Genomic DNA, 7937 nt, shown 5'->3' with positions numbered 1-7937 from the left:
CTTCTGAAGTTGCTGAGGTGGTGACTCGGATCGGTGGTGCCGTCGTAGAGGTCCATGTCGGGTGGTTTGAAGTTTCGCGGTACCTTTTCCTTCATGATCTCTTGCGTGAAGGGATCATGGTTGCCTTCGGTGGTGGTGCCGCGTTCTGTCCGGTCTTTCAGGTTGGCCTCTATTTTCCGCAGTTTTTCTTCTAATTCTCTGCGCTTTCGAACTTCCCTTTTCAGATCTTGTTCAGTTTCTTTCTGCTTTTTTATGTCCTCTTCGAGTCGTTTTAGTCGGTCTTGTTGTGCTCGGACTGCTTCTAGAATTTCCGAGCTCTTCTCTTTTTCGGAATTTTGTGGATCTTTGTTTGGGAGTGATGTTTTTGGGCGATTCTGTTTGTTTCCTCCTGGAGTACGTGGTGATAGAGGGCTGTCCGGTCGTTCTCCGGTGTCAATTTCGTCCTCTTGTTCAGATGCGGCGTGGTCATTGTTGAGAGGGTCGTCCGCCATGGTAGAGGGATGACTTCCAGGTCCCCGGCAACGGCACCAATGTTCCGAGGGTTACCTGAAACGTGTAGCTCGGTCGTCTGGAGAGGCCCGAGGTGGGGGTTCAGGGACCCGAGCTTGATATGCAGAGTGGTTGGTGGTTGTACCTGTAATGACACTCCGATGCTTAAGTTAGCATGGGTCCAAGCAGATATGTGTAGAATGTGGAATGAATGCCATACCTGGGTGTTCCAGTGTATTTATAGTAGTTGGCCGTGATCTTCCCTGGATAAGATATTCTTATCTTATCTTATCTTTGGGAGTTTTATCTCTATCTTTGTGGAACCGCCTTTTCTAGGCCTTTTCGGCCTTTAGGTTTTGGGCTGCGTTCCTTTTGATGGGCCTTTCTTGCTTTATTGTCCGAGGTCCGACCTTTAGGCGTGAGCCTTAGGACGAGGTCGGACCTTTTATGATTTTGCCGAGTTGGAGGAGCCCGGTCAGGGTATGAACAATAGGCATTCTTGTTTGATCTTAAGTGCATATGCTTGTTTGAGATCCTTGTTGCATCTACCTTCCTCTGTTTGAGTTCTTTTTTACTCCTGTATTCTTTGATATAGCCTTGAACTTGTCTTAATGTGATGTGCCTTTTGACTCCGGGTTCCGAGTCCATTCTTAGAGAACCTGTTGATTCAATTTTCCTCTTATTTGACAATGATTACAGCCAATTTTGAGATTTTTATGAAAATTGCTGTTGAATAGATATATACTTATCTATATATGAACTTTGAAGATTTCTTATACAGTTTAGCAACTATTTATTTCTAATACCTTGCCTGTGCTTTTACTGGTTTATGGAACTGCATTTACTTTAAATTACAATTTGACTTTTTAGTAATTTTACTATAGTTCCAATGCACATCTTCATTTGATTATGTATTTGGGTATTTTTCAAAATTTTGGAAAGGAAGGATTTTTTTTTTTGCTTTTATCCCGATTGAATTCGTTTGATAAACTTTACCTAATTTATTTTTGCCTGGAGTTTGGTTTAGCATACTACCTTGTTGGTGCCATTGCTGTTTCTTTGAAAATGTTGGACTCATAGCTTTCTTCTTATGAACGGACTAACGTATCTCGTAAGCCTCCATCTCCATGAATGTCATGCTTGACTTTGTTTTTAACTAATCTTTTACATCTTGTGGACATTACAATTGATCTTGGTTTTCCTCTCTTGTGAATCTCATCCTTATATGAGTAAGCTTGATTATTTCAAAATTAGTGCATCGTTTATCCTCTCATTATCTCTATTAGAGTTCTTAGTCAAAGATTTATCCTTGAGGAATTACTAATGATTGAGTTGTCTATTCCTATGACTTTTGTATTCTTTTGAATCAATTGAAAGCTTGTTTGATGTCTCATACCTAGTGGATCTTGTTTGAACTATCTTGATTTAGGATCCTTTCTTGTGTGGCTTGACTCCTTTTTAAGTACATCCTAATATTCTTGAATATCCTTTTGAAATGGTGATTCCAAGTACACTTTTGGAGTCTTGTTTTGAACTTTTAAGGAAGTTTTGAATTCTCTTTGAAGAAATTCTAAATGGAATTTATTTTCTGTTGCTTGATTGAGATTGAAACCATTGTTCAATTTTGACAAAGTTGATTTAAATTTGGCATGCGCTATTTTAAATGAATTTTTGAATAGCTTCATTGTTTAATGAAAACCTGTCCGTTTGTAACACACCACTTGTTTCCTTTACAAATTTATAAGCAAACTTTTACCTCAGATATTTTCTTCCAAGTAGAGTTTAACTTTCTCTTTCGTCCTTGCTAAAACTTTTATACACGCTTGTTTGAATATGGACTTTGAAAATTTTTGAACAAACATTTGATTTCTCTTCTGAGTTTTATGATTGCTTTTGGTTAGGTTGTGCACCTAATTATCTTTCTAACATATTTGAGAAAATATTTTAGGCTCTTAGCCAAATTTGTGTGCATTTTGTTTTTAAAACTATACATAATCTACTTCAACATGAAATTGAATTAGAGCAAAGCCACGTTTATACTTTGTTACTCTCTTGAAGGATGTTTGTTGTTTAACTTCTCTTTCAGACTGCGAAGTGATTTTTGCAAGTTTTCGATTCTTTTATGAACAATGTATTCGGGAGTATTTTTAATCGTGCTCTTGAGTTCTATGAGCCTTGTCTTGGGTCTGAGATATTCTTTTCTATAAACCTCATATTTCTTCGACTCAGCTTGAAATTGTTTCAAACTAATGCGCTGATCTTCTGCTTATTGGTCCTATTGAATTTCTTTGATCCAAGGGTTACCTTTGGAGTTGTCAATTGAATTGTCTCTAGCAAACTCCATTGCTTGAGCATCTCTATTTACCTGGAGTTACATACATTCCTTCATATCTATGAGTACTATCCTTGACATTTGACTCTCTGTTCTAAATCTTGTATCCTTTTGAGTAGACTTGAGAATTGTTTTGATATCACGTGTGACTTGTAGACATAGTAATGCGATGCGTTAGTTCTTTAAAATGTGATATGTGTATACAACAGTTGAAGCGGTAGGTGTGCAACGTTATGAGTTGTGGGTGTTTTGTTCCTTGCGAACGGGTTTGTGGTTGTCAGGCTTATGATCGAATATGGGTTTTGTAAAGTGCTTGATGGAGTTGGAAAGTTGAAGCTTTGAGGTTGATATGAGATTAGTGTGTAGATGTTAAGCACATCATTTTACCCCCAACCTGTTTTATGGCCTTCGATGCCTCACCTTACTATCACATGTTTGAACCATGTCTTCTTTTGCATGGAGCCTTTCTGTAACATTTGCTTTGCAATCACACTCCTACCTTTGTATCTTTATGCCTACGACAACCCAAGTATTTGAAAACCATATATATGTTTGTATGTTGAGATAATTTTGCTTTTCCTTAAATGTGTTCAAGGGTGAACTATTATGAGATTTCTTTCGTTTTGTATCAATTTTCGAGGACGAAAATTTTTATAAGGTGGGTAGAATGTAAGACCCAGAATCTTTGAAAAGTCTTTTTATGATCAAGTCTCAAATCTTATAGTCATTTATAGCCTTAATTTCAGAAACTATTTTATTAAAGATAATTAAGGCAAGTTGTGACCTATTGATTTTGAGACAAGTTATGATTATTATCCAATTTTTATAATTATTGGATTATTTTCTATATTTAAATTATCAAATTGGTAGTTGTGAAATAATAAAAATTTCATATGATTTGGATAAAATAAGTAATATTTAAAATATTAGTACTGCTATTTTAGAATATGAAGAAATTAAGTATATTACTTCCAATTATTTGGTTGGAACATTTTATTGAAAATAATTTGTAAAAATTGATGAGCAAATAGTATTTTTATACATTAATTTTGTTGGATTTAAATTTGTTCCTAATTACTATATTACCCCTACTTTTATTTGAAATTACCAAAATGTCCCTAACCCTAATTTTCAAAATGAGGAAACCTAACCCAGTGACCTGTACCCGACCCGGTTCCATTCACCCACACACACAGCCGCAGCAGCAGACCCTTCCCCCTTTCACCCTCAGCAAACTCACAGACTTGAAACCCTGTAGTCGCGACCCCATTCCTTTTTTTCCCATTGACAACTCACACAAAGTTTCCTTTTCCTTGAAAGAAAGAAACAGTGAGCCAGCGGGAGGAGGAGAGAGGGAGGCGCGTCGCGCCGTCGTTGAGAAGGAGAGGAAGAAGGGCATCGCCGGCCTGGCGCCACTGTTGCCATCGCGTCCTACCATCCCTGCCCAGTTGATGCCACCGTTGTTATTCGCGGGGTCGTCTCCGCCACAGATTGGGACTGAGGCGAGAGAGGAGGAGACTAACGAGCGGGCTTGTGCGCGAGAAGGAAGGAAGGTCACGTGAGGAGGAGCGCGAACCACCGCGCGGAGCCGCACCGCTATGTGCTGTCGTCGTTGCCTCGGACTGCTGCCGCCGTCGAGCTTCGAGGAGAGAGAAGGAGGTTGCGTGGAAGATGAGGCGCGATGGTGGTAGGAGGTTCTGCCACCCCTCTATCGTTGATGAGCTGCCGCCGTTGCTGTGAAGGCTCCGCCACTGCCTTGTTGCTGCTGGGGAGAAGGAGACCAGAATGGGTAAGTAGGAGGGGTTTTGTTTCCCTTCTTATTTGTGCTCCAAACTCTTGTAGAAAAATCTGCAGCCTTCGCATAGTCCTTGCAAAATTTTGTAGCATTTTCAAGGGTGTTAAAAGTCATTCCAACCTTGAAAACAAACTAGTCATCAACAATACAGAGGGACTGCAAAATACACCATGTTAAAAACAAGGATATACTATAGAGTTTCTGCACGTCATAAAAAAATAACAATTCAACTTAAATACCCCCCAAATATTCCTGATCTACACTCGAACGACAACAACTCAACTAAAATAATAAGAAAAGTCATAAACTGTAAATACACTCAAAGTTTCCTAAAATACACCCAAATAGTTCTGATCTACACCCGGACGTATGGTATAAAATGCACAAAATTAATCAAAACTAGTACATTAGATTCAATTCACAGTCAATGTTCACGTATTAATTTCACAGTCAATGTTCACGCATTATTCAGCTAGACAATCATAAATGACTAACTACATCAAATTCAGATTCAATAATTAATTAAAACTAAATCACACCTCAGGAACTTCATTTGATTCAAATTCAAAATCCACTTCGCCCTGGTTCAGCTGACAATCTGAAGTTGAATCATCCATTATCTTCAAAACGATTTTAAAGCTTGATTTCAGAAACCATGAAAATTAAGAAAAATGAAGCAAGAAAACAGAGAGAGAAACACACGTAAATGACGAAGGAGAAACCAATGAGAAACACATGTAAACAATGAATGAAAAGGCAAAAAGAAACGCACAAATGAGATCGAACAAAGAAGGCAAAAAATTCGAAAGAGGAAACGAAATCCTTTGAAAAAAGAAAGTTATATATTCGCGCGTTAATTGATTTAAAAGTCTGTTAAGGAGGCGCGTGAAACACACATGCCACAAGAGGCGCGTTTAAGGGTAAAGGACTTGAAACACTTGTAAGTGTTAATCGCTTATATGCTGAGATTATTCCTATTTTATATTCCTGGTAATGAATAAAAGTGAATTATTTTAATTTTTATATAGTTTTTTTTTGGACATAGTGAAGGCCAGAGAGACCCGGCCCACACACATAAAGAACTTGAAATCCAGACCCGCCCTACCGAACTATCCTAATTCAAACTACAGAACTGCCTCTCCCTCTCAACATTCTTCTCTCAACTATCCTAATTCACACACACACATACACACACACAATTTTTTTATAATTAAAAGTAAGCCCCCTTCTTCTTTCTTTTTTTTTAAACTTAATTATATATATTTATATTTGTTTATTCATATTTAGCAGTGATCAAGCCCTGCTAGCATGGTGAGCTTTATTGACTACTCCAAATTTGACTTCAATTTTGCTGAATAGAATTCTGGAAGGGAAGTTCCATTGCTTCCCTTCTGATGATGTTTGCAATTAGAGGCCGGGGGAGTGGGGGTTATTGGCCAAGTAGCAGGAAACTGATTTTGGTATTTCATGGTTGCTAGTGAATGTGCCAGTCTGTTTTCTGCATGAGGGGTCCAGGTAAATCCATAATTCGGAAGTCTTTTTCTGAATAGATTTTATGTCTTGAATGATTGAGTCTATTTCCCAATTTGTATTTTCTGATTTGAGAGTCTGAACAAGCTGTAGACAATCTGTTTCGATGATGACTTTTTGAATATTTAAATTTTCTACTAGAATTACAGCTTCCTTTACTGCTTGTGCTTCTGCTGATAGGCTTGTGCTTGCTTAAATCTCTGTTGCTGATCCCCCTAGGATTTTTTTCCTATGGTCTCAGATCACTGAAGTTGTTAACCCTGACTTGGTCCCCTTGGAGAATGAAGCGTCTGAGTTTATCTTGAGCTAGCTTTGAGGAGGAGGTCTCCATTTGATAGGTGTTGTACTGCCTCTGTTGTCCACCCTAACTTTGTAGATATGATAATTTGTTTGGTTGTTGTACTCTAGCTCTATCCTCCTTGCATGATTGATTGTTGACTCTGGATTCGGCTCTATGCTGTTGTATACGTGGTTGTTCCTTGCCTTCTAAATTGTCCACATAGTGATGCCTATTCTACTCCAATTCTGGTCCGCTTTTGCTTTGCTAGCTTTTTTACAATTTATGTACATTTGCTGCAGCCATTCACCCACTGATATGACATTTCGGTTTGTTGGTGTATATTGTGATTGTGAGTCGAACCACACTACTCTTGTCCATTCACAAAGCAGGAGAGAATGCTTGCTGGTCTCTTCCTCCTGTAAACAGATTGGACAAACACTATTAACCAATAATCTTTTTTTTTTAAATTAGCTCTTACCTGTGAGATATTGTGTGCGGCCTTCCAGAGAAACATTTTGATTTTTTGAGGTGCCTTTATATTCCAAATTCCTTCCCATAATCCTCCAATACAAGGCTTGATGAGGGTCTGTTGTTATGACTTCTTTCGTCTTCTTCTATTTTTGCCACATAGTACCTTGTTTTGGTTGTGAATTCTCCATCCTTCCCGAGGGGCCACCATAACCTGTCCTCCTTTGAGATCCTACTTACTGGGGTCTGGAATATTTTTTCTGCTATAACCGGAGAAAAACTCCTTTGGATTATAGCTCTATTCCAATCTCTGGAAGGTGTTAGTAATTCTTCTACTCTTTGATTGTCAATACTTTTTCTATTGAGTGGCTTATTGATTCCATGAATCCAGTTATCTCCTTAAACTTTCACTCCACTTCCTTTGCCTATGCTCCATTTCCCTTTGCATTTTATAAGCTCCATCCCTTGCAATAAGCTGTTCCATACCCATGTGCCCTTTTGATGATTCGGGGCGTTCCAAAAATCACAATCTGAAAAATATAGGCCCTTCAGCACTTGTACCCATATGGCTTCCAGGTTCTTGATCACTCTCCAGGCCCGTTTGGCTAACTATGTCGTGTTCTGGTGGTGAAACTCTTTAAAAACGAGTCCTCCTTCTTTCTTACTCCTGCATAGCTTCGGCCAAGCCTTCCAATGTATCCCTCTTTCTTTACCTTGGCTCATCCACTAAAACTTAGCGACTTTGGCATTTAATTTATTGCAAAAAGACTTGGGAAACCTTAGTATACTCATAGCGTATGTTGGAATTGCTTGTATGACTGTTTTAATAAGAACATCCTTCCCAACTTGATTTAACAGGCTCTCTTTCCATCCTTCTATTTTTTTCCTCCACTTTTTCCATGATCCACTCTAGAGCCTTACCTTTCGCCCTTCCCCAATGTGCTGGGAGTCCTAGATATCTCCCTGGGCTGTCCCAAGTCGGAATATTGAGAATGTCTTCTATGTTAACGCTGGTTTGGAGTAGAATTTGGTTGCCAAAGATT

The sequence above is a fragment of the Arachis hypogaea genome, chromosome 7 (genome assembly GCF_003086295.3).
Source record: "Arachis hypogaea cultivar Tifrunner chromosome 7, arahy.Tifrunner.gnm2.J5K5, whole genome shotgun sequence".
NCBI lineage: Eukaryota > Viridiplantae > Streptophyta > Magnoliopsida > Fabales > Fabaceae > Arachis > Arachis hypogaea.
This window is presented reverse-complemented; position numbering follows the sequence as displayed.